Source organism: Apis laboriosa, unplaced genomic scaffold, assembly GCF_014066325.1.
Source record: "Apis laboriosa isolate Shangri-la unplaced genomic scaffold, ASM1406632v1 scaffold12_cov154, whole genome shotgun sequence".
Lineage (NCBI taxonomy): Eukaryota > Metazoa > Arthropoda > Insecta > Hymenoptera > Apidae > Apis > Apis laboriosa.
The window spans coordinates 2,676,268-2,701,458 of record NW_025221207.1 but is presented as its reverse complement, the minus strand read 5'-3'; the positions used below and the strand labels follow the sequence as shown (position 1 = coordinate 2,701,458).

The following is a 25,191-nucleotide window of genomic DNA, read 5'->3' as shown; positions in this document are numbered from 1 at the left end:
TGCTGCTGTTTAGCTGTTTACCGTGTAGCACGTCGACAGGAATTGTTACCGGACTTTGCCAACGAACACGTTTGTACACCTACGCACTTGCACACGTTTGCGCGTAATGTTCTATACACGCGTACGAACGACAAACTAGTTACAACTTTGAATATGTAATAGCAGGTGTAGACGATTAGACGGTGGACCAGAACAGTATCAGAATCATCGAGGGTGCAGAATTACAAGTTCGCTCCAGTATCAAAAAAGCACACATAGAAATATAACGAAAAATATTCCATATTTCTTTTTTTTTTTTACAGATTAATTTTTTTTTACAGTATATAATAAGGAGCGAAACGTGATGGAAAATTCCTTGTGACGCATTGTTAAACGAAGCTGTGCAATTTTTGGTATACATATGTAAAAAATAACTAATCATCTAGCTCTGGATTTTAATTACTGGATTTTTGTAATGGGATACAATCGATGAATAAACCAAGAGAAATATTTAGAATAGTTGAATTGGTTGGAAATTAGTTGTCGCCCAGCGTAATGGTAAATTAGGAAATTTGTTTCGGTCAGGTGTCACGGGCAAACCGTGTGAAAATCCATTAAAGTTTCAAAATTATATTGAAATGCCCGTGTTAACGTTTGACTGAATATGAACGTGAACAAATTGAGTTTCGTCGGTAGAGGTCTCTTAATATGTCTTCGTTTCCGGTCATATTTTCGTCCCCGAAAATTCTTGAGAAAATCAATCTACGCGATTGCTGTAGAAACATAAAACTCGCGCGCTAAAATTTTCGAAAATACGAGTGGCGCGCGCTAAAATGATGATAAATAGCTTGAAAACTTGGAGACAATAATGTATGGTTGCCAGGAAAAAATATAGTTAAAACGCATTCTTCTTAACATTATCGCAACGCACCACATTTCAAGCTGCATTTAAATATTCCTAAACCAGATGCTAACAGAAACATCCCCTAATTCTCGCCTATGATATTTCTTCGATTTCTTACTTTTTTCAAAGAATCTTTTCATCTTTTCTTCAAACTACATCGAACAGATGTCGAAAAGAGCAACGAAGGAATACATTCTTCTTAACATTATCGCAACGCACCACATTTTAAGCTACATTTAAATATTCCTAAATCAGATGCTAACAGAAACAAATCATCCCCTAATATTCTCGCCTATGATATTTCTTCGATTTCTTACTTTTTTCTCTCTTTCAAACAATCTTTTCTTCAAACTACGTCGAATAGAGAATACGAAGGAATACAATGGAATCCGGGTGAAAAGCACTTCCTTCGGTATTCCTTCTTCTTATATCGCGCAGAATCCTGTTTCGCGTGTGTACGAAAGTTAGACAAGGCCAACCGGTAGATATGATTCACGCGACACGACGAATGGTTCTTCCATTGTCGGTCGGCTGTTAATTAGATGTCTAGTCCCACCGCTCAAATTCACCTTACGCGCTGAACCAGCCAGCCCATTGTCGCATCTACTCACGCTGCTCCTACGCCGCCAGTCGGCAGCCACTATGCCACGACCGACTGCTATGAATGGCCGTAATATTACAACAGCAGAACGTGATGTAAATCCGTGAGAAAGGCACGCGAGGGGCCGCGCTATCACCTTGCTCCTTCCCTTCCCGAAGAAAGACGGCTCTCCGGTTTTGTGGCAAATCGTCCCCCCGCTTGGAACACGAGCTACGATATTTCCTCCAACCGATGTTCATCATCGATTTCTCGCCGATATTACGATGCCACCCTTATTCTCGTCTCAACCACTTAACGCGAGTCGTTTGACGTTTCGCTTAACTTTTAACGTAAATATCGAACAATAAATTCAAGCGATAATTGTTCTAAGAGAACGTGGAATATTTTTTTAAAAACCTTATCAAAATTTTATTAAAATATATATATTGATCGTTTTCAATAAATCAATAAAAAAAAGTATGAAAAATGTATTAAGTAGTTTAACGATAATGAAAATGATGCTTCCCGTTTTCTAAGAAATATTTTCCACAGAATTTATAAATCTTTACACCTGCATCAACGATACATCCACGATACAACGAAATGGAGGCTCGAAATATAACAACGAGCCACCCCTTCCTCCGCGGAAATAATTATCCACGTTTTTAATTAACACTCGCGTACACTCGCTCCTACGGCGAGTTACATCCGCACTTAACGACGAGATCGGAGACGGCCGTGGAAAGGACACAATCGTCGTTGGACATTAATTGGCGCCCGAGATCTTTGTCCCGGTGCGCGATTCGCCCATTGTGCCGCCCTGGTTGAACAGCCGGAGTCGTCCTGTCACGGTTCGGTTCCCGCATTCACGGGATTAGCCAGGATCCGCGTGAACGCGGCCGCAGCACGTAATTGCGGTACGAATTTCTATGGGTTTGGCCCGCGAAGGGTACGGAGGATCCCCTCCCCCCTCCCCAGGTATCCTCTCTTTCCTTTCGTGTCTCCCACCTTCTGCACCCTCGATTCCTCCGCGCTATCCCGCAGAATGAACTAGCGATGGTCTTTGGTCTAAGTCCCTGGCTACGGGTGCCGCGGTTGCGGTTACTGTCGGCCGAGCTTTTGTTAAAAACTTTCGCAACGTTAATGCTGCGTCAGACACAGCGAATCTCCATTTTGCATTTCGATATTCTTGCCGTCGATTCGATGTATATTTTTTTTTTTTTTTTTAATCATAGAGAACGCAGTCGTTTGGAGAAATATAATTGTTGAGAATGGATATTTTTTAATATTTTGTTATAATATGTCATGTATCTGTTTCTTTTTTTCTTCTTAGTCGTGGAAAGTGTAATAAGCCATTGGAGAAAGACGAAAATTGAAAGAGTATTAGGTTAAGAGTATTATCGAATGTTCTGAATCTTTAAATTCTAAGATTATTATTCTTTAATAATAAAGTAATATATTTAAAGAATGTAAAGAAAATCGATAGTCCAGATTCTTTTGGCAATCTAAATTGAGATTACATTATTTGCCATTCGGGAATAATTAAAGAAATTTGTGGAATAATCGAAGGGCGGGATGACGTTTCGCACAACTGTTCCCATCGCTTTGCAGCCCACGAAGAAAAGGGTAGAAATATCGACAGTGAATTATTTAACGATTAAAAGGATCTGATTATTCGTCACTTCGTTGATTACTTTCGTCTCTTTCGTGATAGATCTCTCTCTCAGAACACGAATCGTCGAAAAGCAGCCCTAATCTCGATAAATAGATAGAACACGGAAATTCTCTTCACCGGTGTAAATCCTATTTCGCGTTAGAAAAATTCGAACGAAAGCGAGGGAAAACAATTAAAAAATAAAACTCGACTGAAAACCAATAACATGTCCTTTATCCCGCAAATTTTCAATTCCTCTCCAATCGTGGAATTACACACGGCCGACACGGCTATCCCGTTCCAAACAAAAAATCCCTCCTAAAAAAATGTGTCTCCTCCTAAAAAGCGAGCTCCAACAATTCACATTCATACGTCTCCACTTTTATTTTTTATTCCCTCTGCTTTTCGTGCGAAATGCACCGTTATTTTTCGCATCATACGAAAACACTGCCTCCACTGTGGCATCTCGTCGCGAGCATTAGCCCCGTTCAGTCATCGTCGAATACGAATCCATCGCCAACTTCGAGAACCTATCGATCAATTACCCGAACGAAATACGAACAATACCGTAGGCTTTTCCTACAACGATGGTTCTTAATTACCAGACGTAATTCACGGGGTGAACGGGAGCCGGGCAAGAAAACACGTAAACCGCGGCACACAGGCTTTAATCAGCGTCGATGCGCCACGATGCGCACGATGGGTAATGAAAATTGATGAGATAATCGGGGCAGAAGCATGACGGGGCACGCGAGTAGGGGCTGAGCAATAGGATAATATTGTTTCGAAGGTATAACGACAACGAGCCGCCTACGAAGGGCACGAAATATATATATATACATATATAAAGACGGTCCTCCGATTCTCCAAAGTGACTTCGGTTAGGGTAAAGGATCGTTACGCTGGGGCTACCTAATGCCTTTCTATCGAATTTTCCTCTGAGATCTTGATGCAATAACAGCGAAACGCGTTGGAAACATCGTTCGCGAGGATGTTTTCGACGTAACGGATTGACGAGCAAGATGATGGCAAGAAGTGGTCCTAAGAAAATTTAAATCATCGGAGAGAGAGTTTGTTGGAAGACGCGTTTCTCCCAATTATTTCTCGAGCATATTTTAGTTATATGTATATGTATATATTCTGCGAGTTACCGTTCAGTCTTCAGATGCATGCTTAATGCAGGCGAAACTTTGAACGCGACGGAGAGGGAGAATTTTCTTCGAGCATTGTGAAGTTCTGATGAGAAGAAAAAGTTATTTTTCGTTCATTTGTTCCTTCATTTTATTCTTGTTAGCATAATTCACGCGAATTCGTACAAGACCCCCCAATACATATCGTATTTCTCACTTTCGTCATAGGTTATTCAAATATCTTGTTCCTACTACAAATGCATTAATTTAAAGTTGTAAATAAGCAAGTTAAAGTCGAAAATCTTATAAACATCTTCCATCGAATGTTTCGTCAAATATCACTTTTCGAACTTATGTAACGAAACGGCGTTATAAACGTGGAAAAAAGAAGGGAAAGAAAGAAAGAAAGAAGGGAAGAAGAAAAGAAGATATCGAGAAAACCAACGTAGCACGATCATTGGCCACTCCGGAACTCGGTTTCCGTTGCTCGCGGAAACTTGGGTTGTTCATTTAAGCTGGTTCACCGAGCCCGCCGACTTCGTAACGGCCGATAGAAAAATACCGGATCGACGCGTGGCAACGATCCAGTGAAGCGGCAAGTTCCTGTCTAACGAGCAATCCTCGTTACGTGACTACCCTCTTAATTAATGCAACTTTTATTATTGTTTCCTTGAATAATCCAACGGGCGCGGCGCGGCCGGCAGAGCGCGCTCATTACCTCTCCACGTACCTTTTTTGCGCGAGGCGGCGCTCATTCCCTTGAAAATATTCCCATCGCCTCGACACGCTGAATGCTTGGTAAGCGCGGAGTATCATTCAAACACAACTTTCAAAACGAACAGGTAGAAAACGGCGGAGGACATGTCTATCGGAGCGTGAAGCGTGAGCGCGTTGCAAACAAAAGTTTCGAGGACATAAAAGCGATCCCGACGAGCACGTGCGCGCACACGCTCGAAAAACGTGTCTTTCTTTTTCTTTTTCGTCCTCCTCTCCTCCCTCCTCTCGCGTTAACGATATTTTTTTTAGCCGACTACGCCGATTGTCCCCGCGGCCGGCCTCTCGAATAACGATTGTCGGGACGAAAGATCACGCGTCGTATAATGATGGTGGTGAAATCGTTGGTTGTACAACGAAGGAAGAAGGAGTTGAAAAGAATAACAAATATCTCAAATAATTTGTTAAAATGCTTCGTAGGTGTCTAATTATACGTGTATATGAAAAAAATATTATTATCAATAATAACCAATTTTGAATTTAAAATTATTTTGCATCCAAAGAGCTTGGAGCTATTAAACTATTTTTCAAAAAATTAGATTCGAAGACATAAACATGGTACGATAAGTGAGACTCGTCCTCTTTATTCTTGCCAATGTAACATTCGTTAAGGAGACATCTCTTCGTCGTCGGATAATCCACGAGGACTTAAAGTATAACAAATCGTTAGTCTGTAGTAATAGTTTCAAATGGGGGAAGATTTATTGCACGACGTTGGTGACGAGACGAAAAAAAAGAAGAGGGAGAAGAAAAAAAAAAGAAAAATCTCCGAAAGCCGGCGATAGATATCCATCTCTCTCCCCGAGACATTAATTTCCCTCGATTGTACACCGTTCAAGTTTTCCTTGAGCGCGGGCTCACGAAATTGTTTGCCGTCACCAGCCAATGGAAATTTTATTTTAATTTTGTTTTAATGAAAATTACCTCTCTCCGCGTAGACGGGCTATCAATTTCACCGGTAATATGGCGACGACGAGAGCAAGTGACGCGGACAACCGGCCAATTAAATCGATGTCTCCTCCTCTCCAAAGGAAGAAACCGAAGTTTCAACCCGTCGTACAAATACGTCAGTACAGACACTTATTTGTATCAGTTTACTCGTTTAAAAGGTGTAATTAAAAGTAATTCGAAGAGGAAGAAGGAAGGGAGAAATTTGAAATATGATAGAGTTTTGATCCATCTCTCCATCTCGAAATTTCACGGATATTTATATATTTCGTCGCGCGTTTTTAATTCGCGATTAATTAATTCTACTTCTACGAATATTTTATATCGGTCTCATAGTCGTAAGTGCAATTTTGTTTAGCTCATTAAAAAATTCACTTGACAGTTGGAAAAAACATAAATAATGAGGTATATTACGAGTGAAAAAGTGTCGGTAATTTTAATTAAACGATGCTACAGTGCGTTGAACGAGTTGACTCTCGAGTGGCTAACCCGATGGTTATATGTGCAAACGTTTAAATATTTCGAACACTTCGACAAATTAAGTTTCGCACAACTTCGTCACGTGTCTTGAGACTTTGCAAGAGAAACATTTACGGAAGTTTCATGCCATCTATTTCAACGTATAATTGGATGATCGGTAATACGCAGTTAATTTTATCTTCGAAAACGATTAGATTTTGAGAAATAAGAATTTTCGTTAAAATATCTCTTATCGTGTGAAAATCGTATCCTCTATTAATTTAAATATAATTAAATTGAGAAAGAATTTTTTCAATGAAAGCAAAGGAATTAATGTAATAGAATAATATAAAATAAAATGCTAATGATATTTTCATCGTTTCAAAAATAATGGATTAAGTGATTTGTAAATTGAACGTAATCTACGGTGAAATAAAACACTGAAGTAAAATAGATGTTAATCATACTCTACCACTTTCTAATTAAATCTACCTAAAATCATATCTCTTTGTAAAAAAATCAATTTTTTTATGTCATTAAAAATTCTCACGTGTCTGCAAAAAATAAATAATCGGATATACTACGAGTACGCGGCAAGAGAATGTAATAATTTTAATTAATTAAAACTTGCGCGCGTTAAACGAATTTATTTTGAAGAGGTCCTCGAAGATATGCGCGACTAACCATTAGACGTTCGACGAGATTTCACAAATCGCGATTTTACAACGGAAATATCAGGCAAAGTTCTTCTATGTTACAGCATATAAATGAATGATCGATCATTATCGTTTAATTAATCGCGACAAATGTCTCTGATATCGAACTTGTTGAAGCGTATTGCTTGAAATGGTGGTATTTGATGTGAAACGTCAAGAGGGAAATATATAAGTCGATTGAAGTTCGATTATTTGAGTTATAATAATTTCATATTCGACGACACACTTTGTTGCAACGAACCAGTGAGTCTTTAACAGATCTATTGATACCAGATAGAAAAGTGTCGACTATGATTGAGATTTCTTTTTCTCAAATGTATTCGTAGAATTTCAATTCAAGAACAATGTGCGCCATCTTTTAAGTGATTGGATTTTTTGAAAGAAGAACCTATAAATTTATTTAATCATTACTAAATCATTTTTTTAAAAGACTAGAATTTCAAGATTCTGAAAAGTAATTTTCAAACGATTGATAATTCTTCTCTTAATGTTCGCTTTCTCTTCGAAGAATAAAATTTACTTGAACCAATGCTTGAAATAACAAGCGTGTCACGCTTTCACCGTCCATTCACCGGTGGAAAGCAACCGTAAAACAACCCTTGGACGAGTTCATTTGCATCAGGCACGCGACGGGCACGGCAACAAAGCGATAAGGAAGACTTTAAGGTGACGATTCCCCGCCAATTCGTGGGTTCGTATCCGTAGAACGGTGAATGGGCGAAATTGAACGAAAGCTGTTTACGAGGCACGAGAGGATCTCGTCTGCACGCTCGTCCTCGCAAAACGAGAACTGGTGAGAGAGTGAAATCCTGATGGGCCGAGCAATAGGAAACAATGGCCGAGCGAAAAACAAAAAGATCATCCCTCTTGAACCGGGCCAGCTCCTCGTTCTCCGATAGATTTCAATTATGAGCTTCCCGGGCATAAAAGAAATCTCAATATTACTGACAAATTTGAAAAGTTTCATAATTGATTTCCTCGCCGGCTCTGTCGATCCACGCCACTCCCTTTCGAAGGAACGAGGACGGTGAAAGGGATGAAGGGAGGCGAGGGGGCGGGGATGGGGAGAGGGGATGTAAGAGGACAGAATGAAGAGCGGGGAGACAAAAACAAAGGCACCCTCCACTCTCGGATGTCCGATCGAAAGGATTGACGCTTCAGCTTCCGAGATATTCTCCAAAGAACTGACACCTTTGTCTCCGCTGGGAATAGACGCTTCCACGTTCTTCTTTTCTCTCCTCGCTCGATCTGCTTCTCTGTTCTATCCCGGCCTCGGGATTGAAAGGAAACTCCTATCGGGTAGAAATTCGGAAAGAAACGGCGCGATGTGTGTGTGTGTGCGTGCTTTTCAAAGCGTGCTCCTTTCAAGTATTTTACGATTGGTTGCGCGAAATATGAGCGTAGATCGAGCGAAAGATTTATCGGTGATCCGTCGCGAAGAAAAGAGACGATTGAGTCTTTTTAATTATGTTTTTCGAATAATGGAACGATGGAATATTAGGGGAGGGGAGGGAGAATAGAGGGGGACGATAGAAAAATCGTAACGATGTCGAGAGGGGTGCATTGTATCGATGGGAATAGCGATTTATCGCGGTAATTACAAGGATGTAATCGATGGTCATTAACGTTTCGTTATGGCTGCCATATGTCGGCACAACGATTTTTATTAGAGACGATTATTTTGGCATTTTCTTCTAGATCGTGGCTTCTCACGACAATACCCGATTGTTCTCCAAGAAACCATGTTATCCATGATTCATTTATATCGTCTGTCGATATTCTTTAATTCAGAAGAGTTATAATACACAAATTCTCGACGAAATGATTAACTTGGTACAAAAATTAAGATACTACGTTAATAAAAATAATTAAAAGCAAGTTACTCGTACAAATATTTTTAAAGTATCTTTAAAGTTTCGTTGCATTCCTTGATCTATGAACATCCTAACAAGTTCAAAGAACTGAAGAAATATTTTTAATAATATAATCTCGTATTTTTTTCTTTATGTTAATTTACATTAACTAAGAATTCAACGAATCCGCTATCATTTCTCATTTCCTTCGTATCACTTTTTAACGGCCTCTCGCCACCACTTCAAAAGTTTCTTCACGATTTCTCTGAAGGACGGGCGGTAATTAGGCCAAGTCTCGTATCTCTTTAAGATACCGGAAGTCCTGTGGGTTATCAAATGGTCGTCGCACTTCCGAGTCCCAAGAGTCACTTCGATATTTCCAGTAGCCCCGCAGAAAAACTTTTTCGTTATAATTGAATGAAGTGAACACTCGAACAACCACCAATACTACCCTAATGTTCCATTTTAGAATAAATAACTAAATAATAACGAAAAATAAAGTAAAATTTTTTCAATTATACCTAACCACGTTCGATACCACGGGTCCTTCTCGAATGAGAACGATACGATACGCAACTCTTCCCAAAAAAAAATTCCGCAATTCGTATCTACCAAATATCAATCCACGAGGCGAGAAAAAGCAGTCGGGGGAAAAAAAAGCTCGTGGCAATAAATTTTACAATTTTAAATCGAGATATTTCTTACCCTTCAGCCTCGCCACCGGGGAATTGGCCACGAGCAGGATAGATACCTTGGATATAAGGAAAAGAGGGTATTTCTAGGGCCCCTCGATCACGTTTCCAGTCCGCGTGTCCGTCACGTATGCATATCTTGGGACACGGTGGTAGAACTACCCTTGTGTGGACCATCGGTGACCGCGTATCCACCATATCCTATCCTCCATCATTCTCTCTCTCTCTCTCTCCCTCCCTCCCTCTGCACACCCTCTTTCACCCCCTGCGGTGGTCACTCCCGTGGGATCGTAGAGCCGGACGTACGTGGTCAACGCGGGCCAAACTGTCGGCGAAGTTACGTAAAATAGTTAGCGACACTTCCAGCTACCCCCTCTGGTTCTACCCCTCGTCCAGGCCGCGGTGCTACCTACGGACAGGCGGCAATGGTACGGACAGGCTGGCCGGCGCCTCGAGAGTAAAAGGAAGACGACCGATGGAAAGAGGAAGCGCGCAGGGAACGTACAGTATCCTGTCCGCTCGTCACTGATATATGGCCGGCGTGGGGACCTTGCACCCCGCCTCAGATACAACACGTACGTGACCGATATGCGCGAGATACCTAGGTCTAGGGATACATCGTGCTCGTTCTGTGTATACGCTTCACTTTCGAGAACGACACACGCGAGGGGCGTTTGTGCCGGAGGAGCGGACCCCCCGCGAACCAGAAGGCTAGACGTGCCAGCGCTGCTGCCCAGTTTCGAGCGAAACTTGTTTTTGATTCCGCAGTCCAGTAGTTTAATATCAATTTTCAACGTTGCGTCAAAACTGTTGGATGATGTTCGAATGGAAACGCGTCTTTTGTTGCATAGAACCGCGTTTCCACCAAGAACAATGGCTTTCGCTAGAGCGAATAGAGAATTATCTTTCAATGAAACGAGGCGAGCAACGTATTCCTTTCAAGAAATCTTCTTTCCTTCCATCCCACGTGAATTAGTATACGTAATAAAAACTCTCTATCAAGTACTGTACGCGTATAAACACCGTTTCCGGAACCAAGGCAAATTCTCGTTTCGAGTTGGCTACGTTATCAACGTAGCCGGCAGTCCAACTAAACATTTACCTAAACCAACTCAAACAACGTGGCATTTTTGAGTTGGAGGAGCGTCGACGGTACTTCGCCGGTATCCAATCCTAACCAAGACACTTCCAATTGGAACGAACGGAGGGGTGAAAAATTCAAGGATATCCTGCTGTTTCGAGGAAATGCAAGGGTGAAGGGAAGGAGAAGGGAGGTTGGAGAGGTGCTATGGGAGAAAGAGAGGCACGAGGAGAACGAAAACGAAGCGGAGAGAAGCGAGAGTTAATTGCCAACTCATTCGTGACGGGAGGCAAGGCCTTGGGATGTCGGTTCTCCTGGTGCCGCTTGTGTTTCTAGGACGCGGTCCACCCTCTTCTCTTCGTATCCCCCGTTGTTCCTAGGAGCTCGGAAGCGGAACTCGGCTCGAAACGCCCGGGGCCAACGGTGGCCCCGGCCACCATGAGCGCAACTTGGCTCCCACCATCCCGCACAACCATTTTATTCCATTGACTGAAACTTACTTGGCCGGGCACTAACCGTTGCCGCCACCATTGCCTCTTCTCTCCCTTGTTACATGCGCGTTCTCTCCCTCTTTCTTCGCCTCTCCCGGTTGTTCTCCGCCTCGCCCGGCAACGCGGAACCAGGCTAAACAAGTTCAACGGTACCGTTTGTTCCTACCAGGGATCTGGCAGAATCCTACGAGGAGCCGACCAAGGTGCATGTAACCCTTTCCACGAGACCGCAGTCTAACTGTTGACCTCCACTTTCCTCTCTTTCCAATGCCTTGGCAACGAGGTTTCGTCGACGAGAACTATTCCACCGTAGGAATGAATGAATCAATGAGATGAATTATTTGCTTCGAAATCAAAAATCGAGAAGAATAAGGAATTGATTTATATTTAAACTGTGATTGATCTTTTAAAAGTATCAAAAGTGCTACAGATTGGATAGTATTTAATCGATCAACAGTATGAGAAAGTACAAGGATTTTTGGATAAAAAGGATTTTTCGAATTATCTTTTCTCGCGCCTCGTAAATTATACACATAGCCAAAGCTTCGAGTTCGAACGAGTGAAGAAAGTTTGGAATCTTCGAGGCACAACGAGACTCTTCATTTCCACGGCGCGGCGGCGTGGAAGTCTCGAAACTTTGATATCGGGGAAACACAGTGTTCGCCGGGTGATATTCAAGGTCGGGCAGGCGGACATATAGGTCAAGGTTAAGGAAGAAGAAAGGAGGAAGCGGAGGAGGCCGAGGAGGAGGTGCGAATCACGAAAAGCGGGGACGAGAGGAGGGGAGGGGATCGCGGCAAATAAATACAAAAGACGGATAGTCGGTCAGCCAGATGGAGAACTTTTCCCGGGCTTAGCTCCCGTTAAAATATTTTTTACGACACTTTCCCCCGCGAGAGAGCAGGGGAGCAGGGCGGGGAGCCGAGGTTACTGACAGTCGAACTCCAGCCGAGTTTGCCAAGTTTCGCCATTAGACACGGTTAAAACTTTGTTCGAAACACTTTCGTCCGCGTGCCGTCCGCGACCGTGAAATAAGCGTGCTAAATTCTGAATATTTTCTTCCTTCTCCCTTTCACAACGTTCGCCAGCCAGTCCCAATGCCACGGGCCCCGGGATTGGCCGCGCCACGGATACTGTCGGTTCGTTCACCGACTTCTTCCTCCACTTTCCCCGCCTCCCATCTTTTCCTTACCCTTGTCCAACTTCCCCCACGATTCGAATACTAACTCGGCGGGAATGAATTTATGTAGTCGCTAATTTACTTTGGGGAACGTAAACGATCTTTGAATCGAGCGTATTAAGTGGAAGATGCTAGTTCCGAATAAAGTTAGTCCCTCGTTTCGATCGTTCGTCGAGAACTTCTTTTCAACGAGTTCCATCCATCGTCGTTCAACGTGGCGCATCTTCTTCCCGTTCTTTTAAGCAACGTTTTTACTTTTTTACTAAAGCTGGGTGCGCGTCCCACCTTTCTCTCCCTTTCGCTCGCGTGCGATAAATTTTATCAAAAAGTTTCGATTAATATTCATTTAAACGACGTAGCCGTGTCGCGCTTTAGACGCGCTCTCTCCTTTTCAGATTTACTCTTGCGAGCGTTATAAGTTTCTTCCACGTCGTGGCGAAACTTTATTCACGACAGATGTTTCGACGCGATCTATCATCCTCGGTCTTGGTCTTCTTTTTTTTTTTTTTTTAGAATTCTGCCCCTCTCCCGGATCGCTTCTCGATAAGAAGGCCTCTCTCGGAGATGGACGTATATAAAATAGAGGATTTTCGAAGGAGTCCGAGATAAAATAGAGAAGCGACAGCGCCGTGTGTTTCGTACGGCTGTACTTGTTCCATTGTACCCGACCCCTGCTGTGCTATAAATATTTTACGTGTTATGATTTACGCACACCACGGTGACCATTGCGTTCTTCCCCCGGTTTCATGTATCTTTTTTTATTCTCTCCAGCGTTGTATTTCAAAAAGGGGGTAAAAAGCTGTGCGCCTATTTTTCTCTTTTTTTTTTTTTTCGAGCACGAACAAATTATTCCAACCGCGTAGAATGGATCGGTAAATAATTTGTAAATATATAAATGATATTTATTGCTTTTTGTTTCTTCTGATAATTTTTTTTTTCTTTTTTTTTTTTTTAGGAATCGAATATTCGAATACGTAAAATGGCGCATAACGGTCGATTATTACCAGAGTGTGTTTTTCAAAGGAGAGAAGAGAGACAGGATTTCCACGGTAGAAGGCTAATTGTCGTCGAACGAAAGGTCCGAGAGGGTGACCGCATCCCCCACGGCATCAACACGGTAAGGCACTCAAGCTCGGTCGTCTTTTAACTCGTGTAGCGCGCATTCCTTCACCGTACGAGAGGGTTAAATGCAGAGTTACTCCCGCTTTAAGCCTGTTATACGTCTCGAGGGGATAATAGGGACCTCTTTCCTATTTCCTACCTACGGATGCAGGAACCAAACGACTCTCGCCAATGCGACGCGTCAGATTTTAGAATAATCGTTTAGAGGTAATTAGACGATGGTATTCATTATCCTAGTGGAAAATATGGAATAGGATAGATTTGTCGCAAGTTTTCTAAGAATCCAGAGAGATCTTTACGATTATATAAATGATCGGATGTTGAAATCATGAGAACGTTTTTATCTGATAACTGATGTAGCGTTTCCACGCATCTGACCAGTGTCCGGCGAAAACAAACCCGTTCCAGGATCGAGCAAACAAATAAGTCAATAGAACGAACGACTTATTAAAAAGCAGTGTGTTGAATCGATAAATAACAGCTCCTCTATTTCTTTTTCAAAGAAAAAGTTGTATAATCTTCCAAATATAAATTCATCCGGTTATGAAATTAATTTCAACGAAAAACGTGCAACCCATAACTCGCGATTAAAACTTCTTCGTTAAAATTACGAATAAGACAAACAACGAGTCCAAATTCAACTCCGGTCGAAACCTAAATTACCTTCTATCTCTCTCGATAAATATAATCAAATAAATATAATCAAAAATTATGCCGGATGGCAAAAAAGAAGGACTAAAAGACAACCCTGGCAAAAGTAAACCACACCAGAACCCCGAATCCACGTCATCGGGGGCAAGACGCGTGGCATCCGATGGATACATTTATCCGATTCGATAACTTCGTTTCCCTCCGGCTGAATAATTTGTCCCGAGCATTTAGCTACGCAAGTGTTCCCGCCCCGGTGATCAGGCCATCTAACCTATCGAGTCTGACGACGATTAATCCACTATATCGCGCACCGTTGGGAATCATTAGTCGTTGCTGGTTCCGCCCTAAGGATCGTAGTCGTCGTAGTCGTCGCCGACGCGGCCGATATCGATGGTCGATGGTTGCGAGCTGGAAGTAAGGGGTCGGTGGAGGAAAAGGGGAGGGGGAGGAGGCCGCCTATGGGCGATGCCTCGACTGGATTAAAGGCGCATTACACCGCTCCAAAGGGCTCCTAATTAGATCCGGAAAGAAGCAAAGGGTTCCCCGAGTCGCGTAACTCGGTTTACCGAAGGGAGAGAACCTGCTCTCTCCCGGCATTAACGGCTTTTGCGTCCGTCGAGAGACGACCTTTTACCGCCCCCTTTCGACCACCCACCCGCCCCGCATCGCGCCCCTCACCACCTCTTCGATCTGACCCGCGCGCTACCGGTGGTCGTTTACCCGTTAACTCGGAAATATAGTCGATTAATATCGACACGCCGCGTTTCCTAACTGTGTCAGCAACACCTGTTCGCACGCGCCGCCTCTCACAGCTTTTAAGAACAATAGAGCCGGCCGTTTCGGTCAGGATATATATCGATATATACACGCGCGTTGAGGGGGGAGGAGGGAGGGGAGAGGAGGGGGTTAAATTTAACCGAGCCCCGATGTGGGTATTACGGGGAACCGTAATAGAGAGGCGATGAGCGTTGGAGAACGTGTGTTGGGAGGAAACCTGTCGGATCTTGCTGTGCCGTGGGAAATATTAATATCGGGAAAAGCGAGGGGAGCGAGATGGTTTAATTTAGATTAAGATGAAATTCTACGTGCCCTTTTTTTTTTTTTTTTTTTTTTTTTTGAAAATTGGGAAATGAATAAAATGCAAACGGTATTATTACACACGAATTAGTTGGATCGAAAAGTAGAAGAGGAAATAATTGGCGTTTATCTTTTCGAGCTCTTTTCGAAATCTTATCGATTTCTTGAATTTTAAAAAAATTTAAATCGATGATTCTCGGATGAGTCTATCGGTGGAGATTATCTTTCGAGATTGAAATTGCTCATTGAGTACTAAAAAAGGTTCATCGTGCGAGGCGGCATGTAGAATCCAAGATATTTTAGCACGCGATACGGGCAACGAGAATACTTCTTTTATCGAACAAAGTTCGAACCATTCGATTTTATGGGAGGCGGACTAAACACACGCGTGGACTATATCTACTCTTTACTCGTTCCAGCCTGTGGTGTATGGGGATCGAAATTGGACGGATGAGCGTGCACGAGCTGTCGTAAGTGATTGGCAAACAGACCGACCGGTTTTTACGACGCTGCCCTCCCTCTCCCCCTACATTCTTATCCGTAACTTCCGCGGTTTCGTTCGCCAGATTGGCTCCTGATCAGCTCCAGATCGTACGAATCAGACCAAAGGTCGTAAACCTTGAATATTGGTTACGTAATTGCATCGTCGAATCTTTAAATCCGACAAAATGTTAGAGACCAAAGAAATAAAAATATAATTTAAAACTCGTAAGAAAGTGCGATCTAAAATCTATCCCGATGAATCAAAATTTCTTCTCTGCTTAATTCTCGAGAAACCTCGTGAACACTCCGTTCGAAGCTTGGAAAAAAATTGAAAAAAAAAATTCCATAACACTTATCCACGCATCTCCAACTTACAATGGACCACTCCATGAGATCGATACGACCGATCTGGAAAAATTTCCAACGTTTCGATCGAAACGTTTCGGGATCGAAAACACGGCGAGCCAAGCGATTCCATAAAATGTCGAGACACGTGCTCTCGTCACGTCTCGAGGCGTGCATGCACGGTGGCCTGGAGAGGAAAAAGTAAGAACGAGGAGCCGTTCGTCGAGACACGTACGAGACACGGCGGAACGAATATAAGCTTGGCCCCCCCTTGGCGCGCCTTGGCAACGGGCGAAAAAAAGAAGGATAAGAAAAGAGTAAACGGAAGAAGAGGTAGAAGAGGCACGGAGAGGCGTATCTGCCGCCCACGTACATACCATCCCGGTGGATTTTGGCGGATCCTGGGCGTTCCTGGTCCCACGTTGGAAGCCCAATCGTGGGTTCGAGGTTTGAAACCCGGCCGGCGCACTGAGGACGCCGACGCCCACCGTCCTCTCGACCCACCTTGTGCAGGGCCGTAGCGCGCACACCATCGCGCAGGCGAAAAACGCGCTGACCTCGATACCACCACCCCCCCCCTCAGTGTCGACCTCTCTCTCCCTCCACCCACTCCCCAAACCTCCTCAAACCTCCCTCTTTTCATCCTCTCCTCTCTCTCTCTCTCTCTCTCTCTCTCTCTCTCGACTCGCCTACCCACCACCTACCCCCAACTAGCAGCTCTATCACCGTCGTGCCTCCTGTCGGTCTAATTCTCACCACCTATGTACACACGTACGTAGAACGATTTCAGAAGCTGGCAGCTGCTCGTCGTCCTCTCCGCTCGCCCAGACCCTTGGTCCGTGGACGCCGCCTGATACAGGTCTCATGAAATCTCGTTCCAGGTGACTTTTCGTTCCGATGACACGGCCGTCCCGAATACATTACCGGCTTTCACTTTGCCGGGAATATCGAAGACGGACGGCCCGGTTCCGACTACGATATTGAATTTCTACTTTTAATTCCAAAGCCTCCCGCTCCCGGCGCCGGCCCGCTTACGGCCTTCATAAATAAGGACAACAAGGGCCACAGCCGGCCTTTTATATATGGCCTTCCACCTTCCGTGTGTGCCTTTCGCCGCGATTTACGTCGGCCGCCTCGCTCGAACCTCGTTTGAAGTAACTTTGGATTAACGGACTGGCGGCAGCTACGGGTATATGATATTGAAAGGCGATGCATCGAGATGCATCCAGTGAATCGAAGGGAGGATCTGATCGGGTTCTCTCGAGTTTCGGTTCCATGGGTAAGCAGCATTTCAATAATTGTAATGCATTGTAATATCGGGAAAAATATGAGGAATACGAACGAACTTATTTGTTACGTAAAATAAAATAATGAATTGAACAATGTTATGCCGATGTCACAATTATTCGGTATGATAATTTATGAAAGTGAAAGGTAATTATTGTTTTTTATTATTGGTAAAAGAATGAATGCGCGAAAGGAAGATTCTAAAAGGGGCATTAACTTCCAAGAGCATACATCCTGGAAAGTTCTCGGCCGAGCCGATTCGTTCGCAGGAAAGTTACTTCCTCGTAAACAACAAGTAGTTACCTACTCGAGGAACGTTCTGGCGGACTACTTTCGTTTGTGCGCGTGCCGTATACGAACACCAGAAGCCACGAGAGCGTGGAGGATGTCCGCGAAAACTGGAACTCGTAAACCATCACCATCTTCACCGGAACTCACGAAAGGGTTCGTTTCGAAGAAACCGGTCGAAAACGCGTCTTCAAACGAATTTTGACAGACGATAATTACACCAAAATGTATCGTTTACAAGTTGTGAAATTTAATTAACAACTTTATTTCCGTAAATAAATATTTTAATTGCAAAAAAAGAACGCGTATTGTCTTACGAATTGAACTTTCTGTCTGATCAATCGTGTACGCATACTACTTATTTCCTATTGTTGACTCACTCGTATAGTCGCATCACTGGAAGAGCGTCCGATTATGTACAGTTTCTTCTACTTCTACATCGATACACTCCCTATTCAATAGAATTTATAAACACGTTGTTCTATATTTTCGATAATGAACGATTCAATTTCCAAGTATCTCAAACTCTATCGTTATTTCCATTTTATTTATTTAGTTAACTTATAGCAACGCATGAACTTCTTTAATATAAATTCTCAGAATAATCCAACGCTTTTTATTATCTAAGCAATGCTTGCAATTTTCGTGCAAGTTCGTAACAAAATTTCCCCAAGTCTTTACAGCACGTTCGTAACATCACGTCAACTCGTAGAATCGTAAAACTTCAAACTCTGTCCTACTGTATTTCTTCTTCCTTGATTACTTTTCGTCTACGAGTGTACAAGTAAAGATACAACGAGCAACATATTATTCCCCAACAACAGAGAGAGAAAGAGAGATTCGTACGTAATAAAGCGACGTAAATAATAAAGTTGAACGAGTGCACAATTTCTTCGAGAACGAACGAGAAGAGAAGAAATCGTCCTCGTCGTGTCACACCGATAAACCATAAATGCGGCATGTTCAGAAATGGAAGAAATAGGTGTCGATGGTCACGGTAACGATGGCTCGCTACGACGGTGGTGTTGGAGAGCGAAGACAGCCGCGGTGTGGGGGAGGAGGGGGGTTGCAACGACCATCAGTCATTATTTTCCGCAACATTTAGCAAGCACTTCAAACTGTTTCGCGCTCCCTGCTCGGCCCGCTATCCCGCCGTGGGTCCGAAACTTTCTCAAGTATGTGCCATAGGAGCGAACAGCGCGCCTCTCTTCCGACGGCACCTCTCTTCCTTCCCCAACCCTCCCTCCTCCCCCATCCATCGTTTCCCTTCGTTTCTGAGCGAGAACTCGGGCCTTTTTATTTTTTTTTTTTTTTTCCCCCATTGCCCCTGAAGATGAGTTATGAACCGACGACAGGTTCGCTCGAACATGCTTCCTCATCGGGCTCCGACCAGGAGGAGCTCTAGTAATTAAGAACGGCCACCAAAAAAGGCCACGCGCCACGCCGCGAGATACAATTAAGCGGACGCCAACGGAAGATCTTGAGAGGGAATGTTGTTAGTCTTGTTAACGGAGAAAGAAAAATTACCGCGAAAATGTGTTCATTTGTCGTGTTAAGCGATACAATGTTCCCCGTAATTTGTGTGATTACCATAGATCTTTTGAGAGAAATATGAAATGCGAATGATCGCAGGATTGATTTAGAAGAAGAGGATATTCAATTAATGAGTACGTTTATTGACGAGTTCGAAGATTATTCTTAACAGATTTTTGAATTCCCTCAAGACAGAGAAAGCCAATTTTGAAATTCATCAAAAGCAATGAAATAAGTAAATTTCAAAGTCCGATAATAATTATTATCCCCTCTAGCCTCGCATCTGGTTCTTTTCTAAATTCTTCTCGATATTGATGAAAACATATTGCGTGCAAAATTCATCATCAACTCAATCGATCCCTATTATCATCGAGAAAAATTGAAAAAGAGGCTTGCCCCGCTGTTATTTCCACGATGCCATGAATTCATCGATCGCCGTGACGACTGTTTACTGGATTTTCCGCGACTTCTTGTTTCCTCCCCGTCCCCTGTGCATCGACGAGCGGCTGGGCGGATAGAAGCCACCGAGGACCACGGAAGTTTTAATCGAATTTATCGCAATGCTATTCATGAGGGAGAGTGAAGGAGAGACACAGGGTCGTGGAAGAAGGGCAAAGGGGGTCGTACAGACAGACAGAGTCGTACATCTCAACGTCACGTATAGAGAAGAGAGCGCAAGCAACGGCGTCGGATGTGCTAGTCTCGCGAGCGCGACAACGCTGGCCAACCCCTAAATCCTCCCCCATTCAACCCTCTTCCTCCCTCCCCTCGAGATTGTCGAAACGTGCAAGCCAAAAGTGCCGCACGTTGCACGTAAGTTTCCGCGAGGCAAGTTTCTCTTCTCTCTTCTCTTTGGGTACGAGAACGGGACTAATCGGAATTACAAATACTTGGGTCGCCCTCCTCCCACCTCTCTTTCTAACCCTCTTTCGCTCTTTACCTACAGTTACCTCCTCGCTCGTCGTACGGACATAATTCAGATCTTGGCAAGTTATTGTATCGTAGAGTTTGTAGGGAAACGCGATCGATGAGAAATTGGCAAAGCTGGTGTTTCCTTGTCAAAGAATTTTGAATTTTGTTATTGAAGATTGCCGATCGTTTCCATTATATTATTATTATCGATGAAATGTCTAGAAGAAATGTCACCACTTGTATAATCTCTATATAAAAATTTCATTTCATAAAAATTATTATATAAGATCATTACAATGATTCTTGTTCCAATTTCGATGTGCGATTAAAAGTATATTTCTGGCCTGATAAGTGGGTGTTATTAATTATCGAGATTCGTCAAGTTTCTTCGTAATAAGGCAGAACATCTGTATATAGTTTGTGTCGCTTTTACAGATGAATGGTGTCATTGAGGAATGAATTCAACTTGGTCAACTCCTTGGGCAAATTCGAGGGAAGGCCAGGAGAGGGTAAATTGATTTTGTACGGACCGTTACAGAACTTGGTCGATTTATTTGATTATGGTGCGCATGATTAGCAATATTGACAAATTAACTCTCGGCCAGTTGCTCGGACACCCGGCACGCATATTGTTTACCATGACTTCATGAAGTTCGATCCAACGACTCGATGCATAAATTTTAATAGAATTTGTGTGAAATGGTTTTGAAACTTGATGACTCTTAAAATTTTTTAATTAGGAAATGGAAAGCTTCTTTTTTTCTTAATATTTTTCTTGAAATTTTTAAAGGAAAAAAGAAACAGTATTCTGACCGACTGCGCTACTTCTCTTTTTAAAATAGAGGACACAACGTATAATCTAAGAAGCCTACTTTAAGGAGTGTATGAAAAAAGGCTTTCTCGCATATTGCTTTGAACGCCGGACAATCTTGAGATTAAAGCCCGGGACAAATCAGAGACGGTTCTGTCACCTAAAAGAGCACCCGAGAGAAAGTCGGAAGAACGTTCGCCCCGAAGACGAACGACGCGAGAAAGACGAGGAAACGAGATAGGCGGAGATATTCGACTCCATATCCATATCCACATCAAACTTGTACCCTCGCCCCCTCGAAGCCAGACGCGAAACTTTTCCTCGTATGTAATTCGATATGGAAACGAAGTGGGAAAAGGGGAGGTTCGTCGAGGAACGAAGAAACGTAAAACGCCCGCACGATTCGTGCTCCGATTTAAAAATTTCTCATTTCCTCGTCCAAATGAATAATTTTCAAGATTCGTTCAATAGATGATAATTTATAATTTCGTTATTTCCGATGACAATTTTATTCTTTACCAAAATATATCTTATCTCTGTATTTAAATTTAAACCACAAAATTAGATTGAAATTATTCCAAAAAAAATAATTAAATTAATTATCTTGTCATCATATTCAATCAAAGGAATTGATATCGAAAATTCAAAAAGAGAATTCATTTTACTTTTAAATGAATACGATATACGATATAACAAAGGTATTCGATGATAATTAATCAAGTGTGAGAAGCTTACGAGGGCCGAGTTAACGATTTCGAGCAACGATGTTAAAAGTCGTGGTTATTTCGTCCTCCATTATAACGTAGTCAGTAGTGATTCATAGAAATTTCCCTCGAAATTACGGACGACATAACGAGTGCAGAGACACACGCATGGCTCTTTAATGTTCCGCACGATGGCTGTAACATGGCGTAATTTGGGGCCGGTCATGGGGATCGTTAAAGCGGTTGCAAAGTCGTACGTGGCCGTATTAAACGTCGAGTAAACACTATTTACTATCCCCTAAATAAGCTTAAGTTCCATCTCTTTGCATTTCCTCGCTTCCATTAAATCCTTCATTCGATCGATAAAACCCTTAATTAAGCCGTAATTCGCAACAAAATGGGAGGAAAGAAAGGGGGGAAAAAGACAGAAGGGTAAATAGTAAAAGTTGGATTTTCATATCGATATCGAGATTTATGTAAGGAGGATTACAAATCGATACATAAATCAGCGAGAATAACGGAGGCAGGGCGATAAATCGCCGAGCCGAGACAAGCAACAAAATGGGCGAGACATAAATCGTCCTTGTCTCGATCCGATCAGATACATCGTATACAGAGGCTAAGTACAGCTCGAGGAATGTCGATACTTATGTCCGAACGACTTTATCCCCGACGAGTGACCCTCGTTCGCTGCTCGTACACCAGCTCGTGAACGTAAGGGCGTTAGATCAGTAGGGTTGGAACGAAAAGGAGTCTCCTTAGGGCACTTAAGGGCGTCCTCGTGCGACCCTACCGACTCCCACCGACCGGATTCTCCAAACAACTTCATGATTTGCTTGATTGCATTCACCGATAACTGTTCCCGGATACATGCAAGAGGTTCGAAGAAGAAACCTCCTCGTCGTTCTATCGCTAACCTTCGTATCTATCGATTCTATTCCGTGAAAATCTTGCCTCTGATATACGCAACTCCTTTACAAAGTAACTTGGAAGTGAACTCGTCCCATGAAACTTTCGAATAACTTGTCGAAGAACTTGTGGATTAACAGAAATGGATTAATATGATTATCTTTCGATAAAAATGTCGTTTTGATGTTGATTCGATATTAACTATTTCTAAAGTTCAAACACTGATACACGAGCATGAATAATTTCTATGAGATAAATGATAAGAATTCGCAATTTACACGTTATAAAAAAAACATTCTAATAATCACGATATATTAATAATAAAAAATCGCTTTTAATTCCGATATCCTTTATCAAGAAACGAACGAACACGAGACATCTTTTAATCATAACGCTCATTTTACGCTCAATCTTCGAAACTGGTAAAGTAAATCGAGCCAAGGGAAAATCGAACTTCGAAAATATCGAGGAAACACGTTTTCGATGAAATCCAGTGGCGATCTCAGCGTCGAATCAGCCATACGTAGCGAGGGGCTCGGTTGGTCAGCCCGAAGCGGTTTCTGGTTAACGCGGGAGCTTTATTTCCAGCCAGCGTGCGCTACTTACGTTACGGGCAGCGTAAACGCGAGTTGAGGAACGCGCGTTTACGTTCCCGCCGGCTCGTACGCCGATACGTGTATGTGCGTGTTCAGGAAGGACGCATCGGGGCAAAGTACAAGCCAGGCTCGAAGCCAGCGTGAAAGGCCCTCGGCCAACCAGATTTACTACGCTCTCCTGTAATTATCATCATAAAGTCGACTTTACGAGCAGTAAGAGCCCTCGTAAAGGAATGCTTCATTTCGCCGACCCGTCCCCGCGACCCTGGGCCCCCTTTTCGACGACCCTCGGGCTACGCCACCTACGGGGAAACCACCTTGGCCTCCTCTCGGCCACTCTCTGTTACGCCTTCACCCTTCGACCAACACGCTCCATCCTTTCCATTCCGCGCGACCTTACCCTTCGACCGCATCGGGAACGTTAAAACCTGCCGAGGGCTACCTTTTACTCCGCCCGCGTTGCGAATGCCGGAGATCGCGGGTCCGCCGAGTCAAGAGACTATATCCTGTTCTTGGCGCTTGCGCGTTCACGACGAGAGAGGGAAGAAAGGAAGAGGGAATTTTTTTCATCTTCGTTGATTTTTGTTTTGATCGAAAATTATCGAAGTCTTGTCGAATCGAAACGAGTGATCGGATGAAGATCATGAGGGTCATCGATTGATGAGAAGATCGGTAACGAGGAGGGATATTAAAGTTATATCGAAACGAATGAATAGTTGAGACGCAAATAAACGGATGCAACTAACTATGGCTAGGAAACATGTATATTTTATTGACGTTATATTTACCGGTTGGCCAACAACTTGTTTGCTTTCTAAGACACACAACGCTGCCTCCATCCGCAGCCTAGGGAAACTACCCTGGTAATATAGAGGTTTCCATTAATGCTTTGTCGTTTAACTGGCTGAGGAACGAGCTTTCCTCTGTCCTCGGAGGATTACGTTTACCCAGAAACAGGGACCAAAGTTACCAATCGTCGTAACATCCTTCGCTCGAAATATCGTTAATAAATTCGATTTCGAGCGAAGCGCTTCGAAAATATTTCGTTCCCTCGTTGCGCTTAAAGTTATATATATATACATCCTTTTCATTGCCCAATCGCGTCCCAATCTTCCTTCCCACGTCGATATTGCCACGATCGAATTAACGATCAGCTTTTGTACACCGGGTTTCGGAAAACCGTCAAATACTTTAATGCCATTATCTTCATTAGCGGCGGAACCAGCGCGGATTACAATACCTAATGAACCAGCTCGTGGCGAGAGCAACTTTTTCCAATCTTTCTCTTTGTCTTTCTTCCCTCCTTCTCGAATTTGTCCTCGTCCCGCCAACCTTGCCTTCTCGTTTCCACGACGTCGCTGGCCGGCAATCTCCTTTCCCCCGGGGGGGCCGTGAAAGCCAAATAAAAATAAACAAATTTGTTTGTATCGCAAATGCCGGTCTGCGAAAGGGCCTTTGAGTGGAGCGAGACGACCGAGCATACTGGTTAACTCGGATTTGCAATTTTAATTACGTGCCGTGACGAGATGTGCAAGACTGAGGATAGAGGGGTAGGTGGTAGGTGGTAAAGGGAAGACAAAATTAGCCGAGCAAAGCAGAATATCGTCAACGACAAAAAGAAAACTTCGGAGACTTCTGATACTTCGTTCTTACGTTTTCTTTTCCGGATCTCGGTCCGGATTCTTCCGTCGATCTATAGATCACAAAAAAAAGGATAAGTTTATCTCGTCGAGAAAAAGAGAACAAATTTTAGCTAGGAATATTTGTTCCAGAAAAGGAATACTTTATCCTCGAGTTGATATCACGATGATACGTGCACGCATATTTTCAAAATTATCTCCTATACCTTTCGCCTAATTGATCACGCTCGTAACTTTCAACATTTTTACATTAATCAAGTTCGAACCGTACGACCCGCGCCGACCGCAACGTGGCGAAGGTTTTCAAATAACAAGTTTCGCGCTGCTAATCGATGCCTTTCATCCGCCCGCCAGCCTAATTGCCATCGCATATAATACAGCTTTCCACACCG

General features: G+C 43.1%; 1 protein-coding gene across 1 annotated transcript in view; it reads right to left on the bottom strand.

The window, feature by feature from the left end:
- The window catches only part of LOC122720398, a 282,956-nt gene that overhangs the window by 232,401 nt on the left and 25,364 nt on the right, over window positions 1-25,191 (bottom strand). The gene's annotated exons all lie outside the window — the stretch shown is intronic.